Here is a 16,791-nt window from a genome sequence, read left to right as displayed (position 1 = left end):
TCCAGAAAATCTCTGAATATCCCCATAATATCTAATACTTTTTGGAACCCCCCCCCCCCCCATAATATCTCTGAATATTCCCCATAAGATCTCCAGTACCTTTTAGACTCCCCACATAATATCTCTGGTTTTTAGCCATATTGTATCATAATATCCCCCTATAATATCTCTGAATACCCCCCTAATATCTCCTCTATAATATACTCCCATAATATCTCTGGATATCCCCACTAATATCTCTCCCTTGATGTCTCTGAATATCCCCACTAACATTACTGTGTATTTATTGGGGGGGGGGGTGATTGTGCACCCTTTCCCTCTTCCTCAACCCTCTGCAGGTTATTGGTGGCCTTGTTCTGCTAACAAAGCCCCCTCCTCATTTCCCTTCAGCTCTCCTTTTGTCATTTTTAGCCTCAATATCTCCTCAATGCATCCAGTTCCATAGGTGTAGTATATTTTCCCCTGCTAATATAAGGTAACAAAGCCACCCCACCCCACCATCCCTTCTGAGGATTTAGAGGAATGGGAAGAGAAGAAATGGGGTGGGGATAGTAGCTATTTTTAGGGGGGGGGGGGACACACACTCCTTCCTCCCCCAGTCCTTCCAGTATCTCCTAGTGATTGGCAGGTGGATAGAGTCACTGGTCCCATTATCATTCCAGTCCGCTACCCCTCCATCTTTCCTTTGGGAGACTGGTGTGACGGAGGTGTCCATCTTCATGATTTCAGGTACCACCTTGTCCCCTCTCTTTCCTCCCCCCATTTTATTTGTGGGGAGCTAAACCTCTCTATTTCTGCTGCTATTCTTGGGATCTCAAAGCCCCTGTTTTCATCATTGTCTTGTTAGATTACATAGTCTTGAGCGTTCCCATTATTGTTTTAGGAGATGATCCCATCTTCATGAGGATTTCTGACCCTTATTGAACCTCTGTATGTGTGTGTGTGTGTGTTGAGAGTGCATTTTTGCATTATCCATTTGTACAGACCCCCCCTCCTGTAATAGTGCCCTCCCTGTTTGTGCAAAGGCTTGCTGTTACTGTAATGCTGGAGCATTTCTAGTGCATTGTGTCACACCCACAAATGATTGTTCTCCTTTTCTTTTATGCCTTTCACCTTTGTTCGCAATGACACATCTCTCTCTCCTCCCCAGTCCGTCTCATTTCAGGATTACTTCCTCTTTAGATTGAGAGTCGGGTGCGATTCCAACCGCAGGAGTGACAACATTGCCCAGTTCTTTCCCAGAGAATAAAGTCTTGTTTTATCCTTGCTGACATTGCTGCCTTTAGCGGCTCTTTAATATGATTCCCTGGTGCTCCAAACACTGCGAATGAGGAATTGTACAAAATAGACGGCTCTCCAGAGCCATCAAATCGTGATGAAATGCATACACTGCCATAGGAATGTGGTGAAACATTGCTGGAAAAAAAAACACATACTCATTTATTTTGATGTTACCTTTCCAAGGCCCATTTCTTAAAGGATGCATGAGCTCAAGGTGAGGGACACAGAAGCATTTTTTAAAAAAGGAAGATAAAGTACAATTTTAGACACTGTTTTAACCCTCAGTCAGGCAGGTGGGACGTTTTCATCTCCCGGAGTCTTGTTTTATTACAGAATTTGCACAGACCTGGACTTGCATTTTATGACATTGTCACATGAAGATCTGTAAACAATCTCCCTCAATTCCCACCATCTGCTGTGCTTTTTTAAAGTGACAAAAATACAGTATTTAAATTGTATTAGTTGCATATTTTCTTTTGTGTGTGGGAAAAAAGTGGGGCAGCAGCTACTCAGAACAAATGTTTTCCCTCATGTTTATCTGTGTTTTCTGGCTCTTTGTTTTGGCTGTTATGAAATACTTGTGATTCTGTATATCTTGTGCCCATGCAGGAATTTTTAATGCCCCACAAGACAGTGGAATTTTTATTGCGGTCAGAAAATACACCAGATTAAGTCACACACTGGTTTTTTTTATATGCCTGGATGAAGGTTAAAAACCATCCCGAAGATGATGATTTGTGGTGTTCTTTGCAAGCTATATTGTCTTTTTGTCAGTTGCTGCAGCTTGAGCAGTGGGGAGGGAAATTACTCTTAAACCTGGGAGTTAAAATTGCCATAGTGATTTATTTCACACCCCAGTATTATTCCCATTTTCCTCTTATGTAAAGACGTGAGTGAATCTTTTGCTACATTTGTCTCAGCTACTAATCATATAATTATTAGTCACAAATATTTACTTTTTAAAGTCTTCCAATTTTCAAAGCTAAGATTTCTTTATAGAATAAACTAGTCTATTTTCACAGTTTGCAATCTGGAGATAATAATACTGCAGCAAGTACTGCTGTTTTTTTAAATCTTTACACTTAATTATTACAAGATCAGTTAGGAAAGGATATGCAAAAAGAAGGGGAAAAAGCATGTTAGAAATTGCCCTGGTCAGGGTTTTCTGCCTTCTTACACCAAGCATCCAAAGCTAAAAGTGATTTGTTTTCTAACATGTGTAACTGCTTAGGAGACAAGGTTTCTCACCTTGTCGGCAGTTTTCTTTGGGTGCTTGGTAGAAGGAAAGAATGGAGACATCTGCAAACAAAGCCTTTTCCCTCCCCTTCCCCCATTTGTACTTGTGAGAAGGCAAGTCTGCTGCTGGATTTAGCTGCATCAGCTGGACATGCTTTGTGTTGAGATCATGTGTTGGCTGGGAGCATGCACAGCATTATGTGTGTCAATGGAAATGTTCCAAAGAGTACCTCATTTACGAGAGAACTGTAACTCTGGCAGCTCAAACTGCTGATGTGTACAAAACACCAGTGTGCATGTGCGCTGCAAGGAGATAGCGGTTGAACTTGGGGGCGGAAAGGAGTGTCTGACTCTTTCCAGAAATGTTTGTGCCCTGATTCTGATAAGGAGAACAAAGGATTGCCTTGCTGGATTAGGCCTGTCTAATCTGGTATCCTGGTCAGCTGTGTGTCTTGAGGAAACTAAGAAACGATGTATGGGGGCATAGACTTTACCCTGTTAACTTATCTCCCTCATGTATCCTCTATGCAGAATAATGCAGCCTGTACATGGTTCATCTGTTTACCTGTTGTGGCTAATAGCTGCTTATAGAAAATTCAAGCTGCTTCGATTGCATTTTGTAGAGAGGTGGGATATTAATAATAATAATAATAATAATAATAATAAAGAGTGGTTGGTCCGATCCCTTTCAAAGGCAGCTAAGGTGCAAGCTGCACATTCTTTGGAGTTGTGGGGCTTGTGTTGGCCTATATGTCTTGCTGTCATGGCTCCCCATTAATCATAGAATCATGGGGCCAGAGCGGACAGACAGGAAAAAGTGGCTTGTTCCTGGGTTTTCTGAAAGCAGATTGAAAACCCATTGTCTGCATGGCCTGCTTCTAAGGCGGGCTAAACACTCACAGGCTGTCTGCACCATGCAGCATCATGTTGTGCTGTGCGGTTATTTTTTTATGTCACCTTCACACCATGCATGCGCACCATCACACAAACACATCACCTGCAACCTCCAGTTACCTCCTTTTCCCATCTTGATGCCATTCCATTGGATGCTCACCCGTATGACCAGCCACACAGTCACATGTGCAGTGCACTGCCTGTAAAGTGTATTGTGTGTCCAGTGACACATTGGCACAATCATGGAGTCCCCCATACATGCTCCTTTCACCCCATGCTCCCCTGTAGGACTGTCTGGCTTGTGTATGTTACATCCATTGCATTATTGGCAATTGCATTTGTGCTTTATTGCAGTCCCATACTGGCTCTGGGCTGTTTATATGTCAGTGTGATGATGCACATTTCCCACTTGAAGTTGGAGAATCCCAGCTTCTTTTTGCTCCATTTTTTAGCCCCCGGAGGCAGCTTTGTTTCGGTTTCCACCTACTTTCCCCTCATGTGTCATCTAAACATCCCACCTTCAAAGCAGTTATAAGCCTCTTTTTCTGGCCAGTGCAGACAACCCCACTGAATCATAGAGTTGGAAGACACCTCAAGGGCCAATTCAGTCCAACCCCCTGCCATGCAAGAATACATAATCCAAACACCCCCGACAGATGATCATCCAGTCTCTGTTTAAAAACCTCCAAAGAAGGAGACTCCACTACACTCCAAGGAAGGGTGTTACACTGTTGAACAGCTCTTACTGTCATGACATTCTTCCTAATATCGGGGTGGAATCTCATTTCCTGTAGTTTGCATCCATTGCTCTGAGTCCTAGTCTCTGGAGCAGCAGAAATCAAGCTTGCCCCATCCTCAATAGGACAACCCCTCAAATACTTAAACAGGGCTATTATATCACCTCTTAACCATCTTTTCTCCAGCTGCTCTCATAGGGCTTGGTGGACCCTTCACCATTTTGGTGGCCCTCCTCTGGACATGCTTCATCTTGTCCACTTCCTTTTTTGAATTGTGGTACCCAGAGCTGGATGCAGTATTCCAGGTGAGGCCTGACCAAAGCAGAATAGAGTGACACTATTATTTCCCTTGATCTGGACACTATACTTCTATTGATGCAGTCTAGAATCGCATTGACTTTTTTACTTGATCCATGACACACAATGGGTGATAGAAAAAAATGTGAAGCGATGTAATTGCAGCGTTGCCTTGCAAATGGTTGCCAGGGAAGCAGAGCAGGTGATGGAGGAAATACCCAATGTGGGGGTGGATTTGTGTTGTCATGTCCTGTATTTTTGGCCAACACTCAGTAATGTAGGTAAGTTGCCCTGACAGCCAGCACGGTGTAGTGGTTTGAGCGTTGGGCTTTGACTCTGGAGACCAGTGTTCAAATCCTGCCTTGGCCATGTAAACCATTCCATTTTGAAAAAACAGATAAAAACAATTTTTAAAGGTTGTTTGAAAACAACAACACCCAGGTTTAAAAACCCAAGGCCATACATATAAAATAATACACTACCTACTGGACATTCACCAAGGATGGAGTCAGCTCAGTGTCCTTTGGAAGAAGTGCTGCTACAGAGATAACTCTGTCTGGTGTACTTACCACAGTCTCTTGGGATGATGGGTCACACCACAAACAATATTCTGGCCCCAACTGTTTAGAGTTTTGTAGGTCAACACCAGCTCCTTGAATTGATCTTGGAAACCAGCCAGAAGCCATTGCAGTTTGTTCAGGACATGTGGCCTCCAAAACTCATGCTATATACAGCAATCTGGCAACTCTGGTGCTTTCTGCACCGCCATTTGGGACGTCCTCCGGACGTCCCATTTTAAAAAAGGGGCGTCTCTTTTAGACGCCCCTGGGTCTAGTACGGACTCCATCCGTACAAGATGGCGCCGGCCCTTCTACATGGCCGGCGCCATCTTTGCGTATCGGACGCTGAGCGTCCGTACGGGTCGCGCCGCTTGTGACGTAGCGAGCGCGCCCCTGGCGCCTCGCTACGTCGCAAACGCGACGGAAAAAGAAGCTCCATTTTGGAGCTTCTTTTTCGGTCCGCGCGGGAGTTGGGCCGTGTGAAGGCTCCGGCTCCCCCGTGGACCTACTGGTGGAGAGAGTAGGCTGTACCCCGCCTCTGTTTCTTTTTACAAAAACCCAACACCAGGCCCTGGTCTAGTTGTTGATTTGTTTTGTGTACGTCCAAACGTTTTCTTTTGTTTTCCTTTTGTGATCTGTTGCATTGCACAGAGTTAAGGACAGAAGGGTGTCCTTCCTTCACCCTGTTAATCCAATGTTTACATAGTGTTGGAGCACTTAGTGTGAAGCATTATATCTGCAGAATAACTTGTGAAGGTAAGTTAAAGGACAGAGTGGGATGCCACGTGGTGATAGACATCTATAGAATTTGGCCAATTGCAAAAGCCATGCTTGTTTGTTTTAAATCTAACTAAATTTTTATTTATTGACCACTCTTTGTGCTATGTATTGAGGCATTCTCAAACTGTTCTTCAAACATAATAACACCATTGCAGGAAATGTGAAAATGCTTACTTAGCAGTATATGTTTAAAACATCTGCTATGTTACTAATGGTCAGGAAAGGCAGGTCATCCTTCTTTTATTGCCTTTCTTTCATCTTGTTTCATTTTACAGGTGACAAACTAAGGTTGAGAGTATAAAGTCAAACTTGTTTCTAATTGATTTGATATTAAAAGCATTGTTGTTTTGTGCTTTCAGGTTGTTTCTGATTAATGGCAACCCACAGGGTTTTCTTAGCAGGTTTCTTCAGAAGAAGCTTGCCATTGTCAGCCTCTGAGGCTGAGAGAATATGACTTGCCCAGGTCACCTAGTAGGTCTACAAGATCAAACCAGGATTCGAACCCTGGTCTCCAGAGTCATAGTCTACCTTCAAACCACTACACCATACTGGTTCTCTTAATCAAAACATTATAGAGGTTAATTCTGGTGGCAATAGATTCAGCTAAACAATTTTTTAAAAATTACTCAAAATATCCCGCCTGAATCAAAATTGGTACATAAATTGATTTACAGCAACCTGGCAACAGTCATACAGTCACACTTACTAGAAAGGAAGTCCCGCTGGTCTTAGGAGTGACTTAGGACCGAGTAAACATCTTCAGCATTGTAGTGTCAGCTGATGTTTCAGTTGAAAGTAGACGACTGCAATCAGTTGACTGCTTATAGCTGGATGTTGACATACAGAAATTTGAAGGAGGAGTTTGATTGTAGTTCCATCCTAATGATAAACCCATTTTTGAGACTGACTATGGTAGTCTTACTTTTCTCAAGTAAAATATAGGCAAGTCACATTCTCTCAGCCTAAGTGAATGGCAATGGCAAGCCCCCTCTGAAGAAACTTGCCAAAAAACCTTGTGATAGGTTAGTCTTAGGGTCACCATAAGTCCGAAACAACTTGAAAGCACACAATAAAGCAATGAAATACGGTTTAAAATGTAGCCTGTCCCTTTCAAATTTTTACAGAAGCAGATTCTTATGTTTTTTGTGGGTTTTTCGGGCTATGTGACCATGTTCTAGAAGAGTTTATTCCAGACGTTTCGCCAGCATCTGTGGCTGGCATCTTCAGAGAATGCTGACCTGGAAGAGAGTGCATATATATATATTGTGTGATCCAAACACGAATCAAGGAACATGAGAGACACTGCAGACTGGATCAGCCAGAAAAATCCGCAGTAGCAGAACACATTATAAACCATGCTGGGCACATCATGCTGTTTGAAAACACTGAAATTCTGGACCACACCGACAACTATCAGGTCTGAATGCACAGGGAAGCCATTGAAATCCACAACAGGAAAGAAGAAACCCTTAAAGTAAATAAAGTTTGGCTACCAGTCCTGAAGAACACCAAAACCAGGACTCACAAATGCAAATGAGAAACCACTCAGGGTCAGAGGTTTTCCCAGCAGACAATGATCACCACCAATTAGCAGACACTAATCCTCTTTTGCATATCCTTCTACCCTGAGGCCAGGCCTTCAACAACAGAACAATACACAGATTAACATGGGAATCACTCCTTACCCAGGGTCACACTGTGTGTGTGTATACACCCCCCCACTCTCTTCCAGGTCAGCATTCTCTGAAGATGCCAGCCACAGATGCTGGTGATATTAGGAATAAACTCATCTAGAACATGGCCACATAGCTCAAAAAAACCCCACAAAAAACTATGGATGCCGGCCATGAAAGCCTTCGACTTCACAGATTCTTTAATTTAAAAATTTAAGTAAGTATCTAAACTTGTGCTTTCATGTTTTTCTTGCTGGAGGTGGATGTCTTTTAGAACATCAAATAATTGAATCAAACTGACCGGTCATTTGACTGTTTATTGTTTGATCAGGGTCAAATAGTCCAAGAAGCCAAGAATGTTTTAGTGTCATCTTATCTGTAAATCCCATTATGGTGTAATTTTGTTGGCAAAGAGAAGTTGGAGTGAACCATGCCCTTCTGGTTTGTAGTAGTCAATGGTGGCCCGTTGGCATAGTGAAATTTAACATAAGGGCAACTCTGTTGGATCTGACTAAAACCTGAGGCTTGTTGGTAGTACCTGGTAGAGTACACTCATTGAAATGTGAGTCAGTGTTTGTGTAATTGCCCCTGGTTTGACAGGTTTACTCTAGTTGGAACTAACAATAGGATTCAAGCTGATAAATTCATCTAGCCCATTGTTCTGTTTTTCAGGGACCACATAGATTTGGTGGGCAACTAGTAGCCAGTGGCCAGTTTTGCCGCTCTACCTCCAGTGGGTTGCATCTGCTTGACAACATTGCTTCCAAATACTTCTATCTTTGTTGGAGTCCTTCCCAAAATGGCATCTAGAGCCAGCTTGGCCAGATTACAAACCAGTGATGGCACCTGTACCTTTCATGGCTGTGTAAGAGAGGTAATTTCAGCAGGTGTTGCTTGTCATGCAACCAGGTAACAAGTAACATATGCTGAAATTCCCTCTTCTACAAAACTGTTAAAAGTAAAGGATTGGTGCCATTCCGAGTTTTCACTCTGGCAATCTTAACTGGAAGTGACATCCCTGTTGCCATTTTGAGAAGGACTGATGAAAATGTATTTGGGAGTGCTGGTGGATTTATCTTTGTTTTGTACATTTCAGGGGCATCCTCATGGTTTTTGGGCAAACCAATCAACCCAAAATTACATCAGATTAAATTTTTTTGAGGGGTTGGGGGCCTTTGGAGAACTGATGTGGAGCTTTGAGGGCCCTGCAATTGGAATTTGGAGGCTGTGTGTGGTCAGTAGGCTCCACTTTGCCCTCCTACCCCTGACCAGTCCATGAGCTGGCATTAGCCATCCCCTGCTTACTGGTATTTAGCAATATACAGTTTGCTGAATTGAATTTTGAGGGGCATGGTAGCAGTGTCAGTTTGTTGGAACAAAAGCAAAGTGAGTCTTTCGGAGCAGCATTAAAGACTAACGAGTTTTATTTGGCATAATCCTTTATTGGTTTCAGCCATCATATGCATCTGATAAAGGGCCACAGTTTTTTTTTTTTTTACTGAATCAGGAGTTCAGTATCACTAAATGGTTGGTTGATAACCATTAACAGACCTTTCCTCCTCTGTGAGTTTGTTTTGTCCCTCTTTAAAGCTATCCACACCACATCTTGTAACAGCAAGTTTCATAAATCTGTATTGATACATCTGAAGAATCAGTTAACTTTGTTTTGGCTCTGTTAATAGTCAGTTTCTTGGTATTATCCCGAGTCCTACAGTGCCTTGAAGACTTAATACATATAAAGTGAGTCCTTGGTTTCTGCTGGGGTTTGGTTCCAGGATCCCCTGTGGATACCAAAATCTGTAGATGCTTGTCCCAATAAATAAAATGGCATAGTAAAATGATGTCTGTTATATAAACTGGCAACATCGAGGTTTCCTTTTGGTGATTTATATTTTTTTTGAATATTTTCAAGTCATGGATGGTTGAATCTGTGGATGGTTGTATTTGTGGCTACAGATACTCTTTCATGTACATAGTCCATTGCATCTTTGCTTTTAAAGAAATTATAAGTGGGAAACATTTGAGCTTTCTCCTTAGGGAAGATGCTCAAACTCCAAGGTAATTTTGGTTGCTCCTTTCTGCAATGTCACTGTTTCTATAGTCTCCTGCTTTATGATGGAGCATCTAGAACCACAGACAGCACTCTAAATGTCGCTTCATATAAATTTCATTACATTTTAAAGTTAATTTCATTGCTTCACAATTAGTTAACTAATTTGATTTTGTTAGTTAGTATGATTAAATTATGTGTTCTTCCTGTTAAATGAAGTTAGGGCTTTAAGAACAGTTGCTTATTATACTTTCATCCATACTGTCCATTTTATTGACCAAATCTTTTTTTTTCCACGTATAAAATTTTGAGGACATTTATGTTGAATGTGTTTTAACACAAGATCAGTACAGAGGATCGTACTGAGGTTATCTTTTGTACATTTTGGCCTTTAAAAATATTTTGTTAACAAAAACAAATCACGATAATCACAAACAGAAAAGGCTCCCTGACAAAGTACAGTGCGCCCTTGCCTTACGCAGGGATCCGTTCCAGATCTCTCTATGTAAGACAAATAGCATGTATACTCAAGCCCCACTGAAAATAATGGAGCTCGTGCATGATGTGCGGTGCGGCGCGTGCGTCATGAGCGCACACGCCATTGCAATTTCTGTTATGTAACTTCTGTTACATAAAATTACAATGTCAATAACGACAGCATCTTGATATAAAACCACAAATAACAAATAATTGACAAAGGCCTGGTACAAACGTGTGGGAAGCGCCGTCCTGGTGCTGATTCTAGGGTTCAGGAGCACGCAGCAACTGCATGCTCCCAGACCCTAGTCCGTATAGACGCCGCCATCATGGTGGCTTCCCATCCCCATGGGGGCTGCCATGATGATGCCATCCGTATGTCGGGGGGCTGCGCTTGCGTCATTGATGTGCCATAGTGTGCAAGTCACAGTGATGGTGTTTAAATAATTGTTTATATTCATGTTATGTGTATAAGGTGTATATGAAACATAAATGAATTTAATGTTTAGACTTGGGTCCTATCTCCAAGATATATCATTATGTATATGGAAATATTCCAAAACCTGCATCTTTGCTTTTAAATCCAAAACACTTCTGGGCTCAAGCATTTTGAATAAGGGAGTTTCAGCCTGTAGTAATAAGTAACTGCATGTGTTCTTTGGATCCTTTTAGATCCATGCATGAGGGAGAGCTAATTTGTGATAGAAAAATACATTGTATTTCTTTCTTTCTCATCACAACAGAATTAACAAAATGGTAAACATAATAGCATCTCCAACATTGACCTTCATCTACATGGATTAAAGAAATAACTTACATTGATTGATTTCTGTGATACTTTCTGACCCTATGTGAATTCAAATATATTCCATAGGAGTGTTTGTGGGTGTAGAATGAAAGCTATTTTCCCGAAGCACCCAGAGCTAGAAAACATACCTTCACATAGACACAACAGTTATTTGGGGAAGCTGACAGACCTCCTTTGCTGATTAAAGAAATGAAAGAATATGTGATTGACATAATTTCTACATCCCAGTTTTCAGTGTTCACAACAAGGGTCTTTTTGTTTATTTGTTTTCAGCTGGAAATAACAGTGTTAATAATTTCCAGCTGAAAACAAACAAAGAAAACCCTTGTTGTAAACCCCTAAAATTAGGAAATAAGCATAAACCTTGAAGGCAAACAGCTGTTTTTATTTATTTGTCAGAAGACCTAGTATTAAAAAGAATAATTAATGGTGTCATTCTTCCCTGGTAGCAAAATAGGGCACACTGAGCGAAATGTCCCCAGTGAAAGCCATTCTTTATGTTAGCTGGCATCATAGCCTGTCATTTAGATGCTGTGGTGGTCCTTGCGAACATGTTTCCCACATATGGTGTACCATCTGCTGTTTTTCTTGTCTTTTGCTCTACTGTAGACATAATGTGTATAGCTCAGTCTGTTGAATGGTGGCAACGTATATTGGATCTTTGATCAGCAGACCTTCTGTCACTTCTAAGCCAGTGCAAAAATGGACTCCCATCCCATTTGGTCCATTATGGAAGGATGATTGTATTGTGTTGTCACCACAACACAGTGTTATGTTGTCACCACCACCTCAAGCTGGAGTTCCTGAGGTATACCAGGCTGCCTGCTGAGGTAAATGTCTTCCTTTGGAAGATAGGATGTCTTAGGACTTTACACTAGTTTAGGAATAGAATCATACCAGCCTAGCATAATTTCTTATCATACTTTTCCCCATGATGGTTTTTGGGCAATCCATGGTTGCGTGATCTCTTTTCCACTTTGGCAAATGCTGCCTTCTGGGAGGAAGGGTGGGAATGAGTGATTGCAGCTGCCAGCTGCCTCCCAAAGCCAGCTGCTGTGTGAATGTGCACATAGCAGCCTGCTTTGGGAAGCAGTTGGTTGCCACAATCACTGCTCTGCCCCCCTCCCAAAGTACGGGGCTGTTGCTTCCATATTCACAGAGCGTGATTGTGGCTTTCAGTTGCCTCTTGAAGCACATAGCAGCTGGCTTTGCAAAAGTGTTGGCTGCTGCAGACACTAGTATGCCCCCTTCCTGAAGCATAGGGCCGAAATCCAAAACACTTACATTTGCAAGCATTTTGGGTAAGGGAGACTCAACCTGTACATACAAAGCAGATAGTTGACCGCTAAGTTGAGCTGCATCCCATCATCCAAAATGTGAAGCTCTAGTGCTGCTCTAGTTGTTGACTTTGGAAGTTACAGCCTCTACTATTCTTTGCACTGATTCTGTTTCTAGTCTTCTGGGACTAGGATCAGGCAGACAGACAGTAGCCTTGTTTATCCTTGTCACAACAAGCCATAATCCCTTAGTACCCATGCAGTATGACAGGTTGGAGACCTGTAACTGAGCCAGACAGTGAGATGTGAGCAGCCCTCAGCCTGATTTCTATGTCCTGTTGATCCTGGGCCCTACTTTGCTTACTCCTACCTTGTCCTTATTTTGCAGAGAGAAAATCTAAGTTCAAAGGCAGCTTTGAAGTTTGGCTTTATGTAATTAATTAATTTCATTTGAGGCCCATAAAAGCATTGCAATTGTTTCCTCTTGATCTTTCTGAGCTGTCATTCAACAACTGAGAAGGTTTATCCATCTGTGTGCATTTGGAGGTGTCTAATGTTTAAATAGTTTTTAAAAGGGCTTTTCTAAATCACTGAAAACACAGATATCTTTTCCTTGCTGCTGAACGTAAGCTAGGATTGAGTTATTGCCAGTAGAAGCATTCTGTTTTCATTGCAACAATAGATGGATATATAAATATTGTGTTGTAGCAAGAAATCATTTTTCTTCTCCCCTTTCTCATGCAATAATAGAGTATTCCACAGCTCAAAAGGGTGTGTGTGTGTGAAAAAGGATGGAAAAATGAACAGTTGCATGAAATGGCAAGGCATTAGTGATCACTGTTGCTAAAGAGGTTTTTTTAAAAAAATTACACATTGGTAATATTTACATGGCTGTTGATCACAATGTCAAAGAAAGCTGCCTCTTTGTACACTGTAACTGCTATAAGGGATTTTCACAAGGGCGAAAGTTACATTTTTCAACTCCCAGAATCCCTAACTGGCCTTTCTTGTTGTACAAAAAGTAAAAAAAAAATGGTTTTGTCCAAAACGTAACTTTCTTGATTTCTATATTTTTTTACTGGGAGATGTGATGGATAGTTTTTTTGAGGGGTTTTTGGGTTATGTGGCCATGTTCTAGAAGAGTTTGCTTCTCACATTTCGCCAGCATTTGTGGCTGGCATCTTCAGAGAATGAAGATGCCAGCCACAGATGCTGGCGAAACATCAGAAACAAACTCTTCTAGAACATGGCCACATAGCCCGAAAAAAACACAAAAAACTATGGATGCTGACCATGAAAGCCTTCGACTTCACATGATGTGATGGATGCTTTGAAAAAATAATGCCGTTTATGGCTGATTACCAGCTATCGTTCTAGCTGAATAGAACTTCTTTTTCCAGGGGTTGTTGTTGGCTGCCCTAGAGTCATCCTCAACTCATGAAGACCCTGGGGATGAAATATCTCCAAAACCTGCTGTCCTCAACTGCTCTGCTCAGGTCTGTCAGTCCCAGACCCATGGTCTCACTGATTGAATCTAGCCATCTGGCCTGTGGTGTTTCTTTCTCCTTTCTTCCACTTTTCCTAGCATCAGTGACTTTTCTAATGGATCTTTCCTATGTGTCCAAAGTATGACAACCTCAATTTAGTCATGCTGGCTTCCAGAGAGAATTCGGGCTTTATTTGTTCTGGGACTCATTTGCTTATCTTTTTGGCCATCCGTGGTATCCTCCCCCATCTTCTTCAGCACCATATCTCAAATGAGTTGATTTTCTTTTGATCTGCTTTTTTATTGTCCAGCTCTCATCACATTTGTACATGGTGATGGGGAATATAATGGTTTAGGTTAATCCTGATTTTAGTACAGGTGGTCCTCCATATCCACATATTCTTTATTCACAGATTCAACTATCCATGGCTTGAAAATATTCCAAAAATATACATACATTCCGAAAAAGCAAACCTTGACTTTGCTATTTTATGTGAGGGACACCATTTAACTATGCCATTGTATATAATGAGATTTGAACATCCATGGATTTTGTATCCACGAGGGTCCTGAAACCAAACCGTAGTGGATACTAAGGGCCCACCATATACAGTGTTAGGTCTTTGCACTTTAGGATCTCCCCCTCCAGTCTTAGTCTTCTTCTGATTTCTTAATTGCAGCTTCCATTCTGATCAATGTTGGATGGGAATTCTTTGACTATTTCTATTTTATCATTGTTTAGGCTGAATTCATGTAGTTCTTCCATGGTCATTATTTTTGTTTTCTTAATTTTCAGCATTAAGCCTACTGTAGCACTTTTCTTCTTTGGCTTTCTTTAGTAATTGTTCCAGGCCCTTTTGTTAGTACTGAGAGGCAGTATACTTAGGGGCAGTATAAATTTCTCATGTGGGAACCAGTAATGGGGGCAGAATTCATACCCTGGAGACTTCCAGGAGGCATCATTAGAACTACAAAGCTCGACTAGATGGAAACTCTCCATCTAATCCAGAAGGACTCCCCTTAGGTTTGCAGTGCTGCTGGAATGGCACCTGTGAGATTTACAGAGCTGTGCTGGTCACACTTCTTTGCATCGTGACGAATGGGCCATGGGCAGGATAGGAAACAGCATTTTCCTCGTGAATGTTGTGGTTTTGAGTGTTAAGAAAACCGCTTTCTTGGCAGTCGTGAAAGAAAAGAGGTTGGCGTTGTTGCAACAGCTGTGTGTTTCTTGGCACCTGCAGTTTCCTCTAACCCCTTTCCCTGCTCCTGAGGCTCTCATGAATTCTCCCTCCTCCTTTGCAGCACGTTGATGACATTTGTTTCTCCTATTTAGTTGAGTCACAAGAAAAGTCATTTTTGAATGTAAATAATTGTGCAAACATGCAGTGGCAATTAAATGTTACTGAGCAATTTAGGGAGCAGTTGTTTGCAAAGGTGGCGTTCAGGAGCTGCTGCCAGCTTGTCCCAAAATAGCCTCTGCTGAAAAACATTGGTCTTTCTCCTTTTTTTCCTTGGGGTGACATTGGCAAAATGAAAGGAAAGCTTGAAAGAGGACTTTGATTTCTTCACTGGTTGCTTTTCATTTTCCTAGAGAAAAGTCTTGAGAAAGAATAAGGATGAAAGCCCTTTTATGGATTGACAAGACTTTGCCTCTTCCCAGGTTGTGAAAAGTGAAATGTCCCAATGGAAGGATGAGGAGATTTTGTGCATGTACAATTTCCCCCCTTCTTTTTGAAAATAATAGGAAATTCTCTCTGAGAAATCACCTTTTCTTTTCCAGGTCCAAATTTTGATGGTTTATAGCTGAAAAATAAGGTGTTTATAGAATGACCAGTCTGGAAGAGGGCAAATGACAATGCTATTGCATATAATTGGAGACAATGCAGTACAGCCTCTTAAAAGAGGGGTGGGGAAGCCCCAGTTTTGGAGCCCAAAGAATCCACAGCAAGAATAAAAAGAATCATTTTGAAATTTTTTGAGAGATCCCCGCTTACCCCAAACCAGCCAAAACTGACTACTTTTATTTCCCACAACTGACAGTACCTCCTAAACCAAGGAAAGAGCAAGAAGCAAAACTAGAAGTCACTTCCCATTTGAAATATTGGTGCCTTGAGGTGCAGTTGCCCACTCCTGTTCTAAAACAATTTTTTAAAATTAATGTATTTTAGATAATTTAAACTGGCTTTTTCAAACATGGGACTCAATTTCATGTGAACACTTGAATATTTTCTTTTCTCCTTGCAGAGTTTCCTCTTCCTCTTTTCCACTTTTCTCTTTTACCTTGTTAAGGAAAAAAATCATTAGCAGGAAAAAGTACCCAGTTTTAGTTGTGTCATTTATGGCTTATGTTAATCTATGTAGTGGTGTTGATGTTTTCTTGATTTTAAACCATTCATTCAGTCCATGTTATCAATTCCTCTCTTGCACCCCCCCCCCCAACTTTTTTTGACTTGGTTTTGGGAACTTGCAGTCGTGGGTTGGAAATTGCTTGGTGAGACGTCAGAAAGCCTGAAGGGTTGCTGAAACCAACCTCAAGGGAGTATTCACGCATGCATATTATCATTTGACACATGCAGTATCAAACATGGTACTGTCCCAGTGTTGTGGTGGAATGATTTTTGTTGTGTTAAAACCACACTTCTACAGGGCCTTTTCACACTATGGATTTATGGTATGGCTCCATTTTGACTGCCATGATCCAAGCCTATGGAATCCTGGGATTTGTATACAACTACCCCACATTGGCTAGCTCATTTGTAGATTAAGGAGAGGCATTCATAACTTCCACCCAGAAGGAACTAGTGACTCACCAAACTAAATATCCCAAGGTTCCCTAGGATGCTAGCATGGCAGTTAAAATGGAATCATAGTTCTGTAATTGTGTGCTGTGAAAGGAGCCCTTTATTTATGTGTTCCTTCAAGTTGTTTCTGACTTGTGTTTATCCTAAGATGAACCTGTCATGGAGTTTTCTTGGTAAGTTTCTTCAGAGGGTGTTTGCCACTGCCATCCCAAGGGGCTGAAAGAGTGTGACTTGCCCAGGGTCACCCAGTGTATTTCCATGGCTGAATGAGGAATCGAATCTTGATCTCTAGAGTTGTAGTCCGGTGCTCAAGCCACTATGCCATGCTGGCTTTTGAAAGGAGCCCTGGTCTGTGCTATTTAGGCAACCAAATTTGGAGGACATTTTGAGCCCCTCTTGACCATAAGAGCAAGGGTGGTGTACTGGTTTGAGCA

The 16,791-nt window shown here is 41.6% G+C and overlaps 2 protein-coding genes across 8 annotated transcripts in view; one reads left to right on the top strand and one right to left on the bottom strand.

The window, feature by feature from the left end:
* The window catches only part of PTPRA (protein tyrosine phosphatase receptor type A), a 604,614-nt gene that overhangs the window by 384,821 nt on the left and 203,002 nt on the right, over positions 1-16,791 (bottom strand). The window lies entirely within an intron of this gene.
* Positions 175-16,791, top strand: part of SMOX (spermine oxidase) — a 53,095-nt gene continuing 36,478 nt past the window's right edge. Inside the window, exon 1 of one of the 6 annotated variants that reach the window (XM_042466822.1) lies at positions 175-729. The gene's annotated coding sequence lies outside the window, so the exon portion shown is untranslated. Of the gene's footprint in view, positions 730-785; positions 1,496-16,791 lie in introns of those variants that run through there. The other 5 variants (XM_042466826.1, XM_042466824.1, XM_042466825.1 and 2 more) reach the window with 5 other exon arrangements.

Source organism: Sceloporus undulatus, chromosome 5 (genome assembly GCF_019175285.1).
Source record: "Sceloporus undulatus isolate JIND9_A2432 ecotype Alabama chromosome 5, SceUnd_v1.1, whole genome shotgun sequence".
Classification (NCBI taxonomy): Eukaryota; Metazoa; Chordata; class Lepidosauria; order Squamata; family Phrynosomatidae; genus Sceloporus; species Sceloporus undulatus.
This window is presented reverse-complemented; position numbering and strand designations above follow the sequence as displayed.